Source organism: Agrilus planipennis, unplaced genomic scaffold (assembly GCF_000699045.2).
Source record: "Agrilus planipennis isolate EAB-ADULT unplaced genomic scaffold, Apla_2.0 scaffold98, whole genome shotgun sequence".
Taxonomy (NCBI): domain Eukaryota; kingdom Metazoa; phylum Arthropoda; class Insecta; order Coleoptera; family Buprestidae; genus Agrilus; species Agrilus planipennis.
In genome coordinates this window covers 137618-139114 of record NW_020438866.1, presented here as the reverse complement: position 1 = coordinate 139114, position 1497 = coordinate 137618, and the positions used below count along the sequence as shown (strand labels likewise).

The following is a 1497-nucleotide window of genomic DNA, read 5'->3' as shown; positions in this document are numbered from 1 at the left end:
TAAAACAGTACTAATTACTGAACATAAAAGAGTAAAACAATTATATGAATAAAAGTAGAGAATGTTCTCTTAGATATCCCTTAATTTTTAATTTATTAATTGAAATGTAATGCAACCAGAAGCAGCAGTAAGAAAATCAGAAATAGAACAACCCTAAAAGTGAAACACTACTAATTACTAAACATAAAAGAGTAAAACAATTATAAGAATAAAAATAGAAAATGTTTTTTTAGATATCCTTTAATTTTTTATTGATTAATTGAAATGTAATGCAACCAGAAGTAACAGTAAGAAAAACAGAAAAAAACAACTCTAAAAGTAAAACAGTACTAATTGCTACAGATAAAAAAGTAAAACAATTATAAGAAGAAAAGTAAAGAATGTTTTCTTAGATCTTCCTTAATTTTTAATTTATTGATTGAAATGTAATGCACCCAGAGGCAGCAGTAAGAAAAACAGAAATAAAACAACCCAAAAATGCAAAGCTACTAATTGTTACACATAAAAGGGTAAAACAGCGATAAGAAATGAAAAGTAAAGAATGTTTTGTTAGATCTCCACTACTTTTTAATTTAATAAGTGGATTGTAATGCAACCAAAAACAACTGCAACAAAAATAGAAATTGAACAACCCTAAAAATAAAATAGAGCTAATTGCTACAAATTAAGGTGTAAAATAATAATGACCAAAGAAAAGTAGAGAACTTTTGTTAGATCCGTTAATTTTTAATTTAGTAATTGAATTTTAATACAACCAAAATAAAAATAAAAGAAGTAGACCCCAGGAGTAAAACAATAATAATTGTTACCCATAAAAGAGTAAAACAATGATGGCTAATGAAAAGTAGGTAATGTATTGTTAGATACCTTGTTTGTTAACTTTATTAATTAAATTGTAATATATACCCACCGTTGTTGGTCCATCCGACTTTCAGGATAATCCCTTCAACGAACTTTCAGGACTGCAGGAAGGAAACCAAAATCTGCTTCAAAAAAAAAAATTCAAATTAAAAACAGAACACCAATTAGCTTTTCATCATAATTTTCTTTAATTTGTGACTTTATCATAAATGTGACCTTAATTATTTTTACAAATTCGTAAAAATAATAGAAAAGAAAAAAATTAAGCAACCCTGAAAATAAAACAGTAGAATTATAATCGTTACACTTAAAAAGTAAAATAAAAATGACCAATGATAAATAGTAAATGCTTTGCTGTATTCATTAATTTTTTATTTATTAATTGAATTGTAATGTACCCACTGTGGTTTTCAAATTATAAATAGATTTTTTTTTTAAGTTTGTGACTATAAATAAATTTGATTATGATAATATTAATACACCCTAATAGTAAAAACTAATACAACCTTAATAATAAAGAAGGAGTAATTTTTTTATTTATTTTATTGTAAAATACTCACCGTTGTGGCTCCATCCGGTTTCCCAGGATAACCGCTTCACCGACCATCCAGGACTCCAAGAAGGATTACCAGAAGC

At 26.1% G+C, this 1497-nt stretch overlaps 1 long non-coding RNA gene across 1 annotated transcript in view; it reads right to left on the bottom strand.

Moving 5' to 3' along the window:
- LOC112904804 overlaps positions 1-1497 on the bottom strand; it is a 7346-nt gene extending 5849 nt beyond the window's left edge. Inside the window, exons 1-2 of the long non-coding RNA XR_003231378.1 lie at positions 1422-1497; positions 911-983 (exon numbers count right to left, since the gene is read on the bottom strand). This is a non-coding gene — a long non-coding RNA (uncharacterized LOC112904804). The remainder of the gene's footprint in view (positions 1-910; positions 984-1421) is intronic.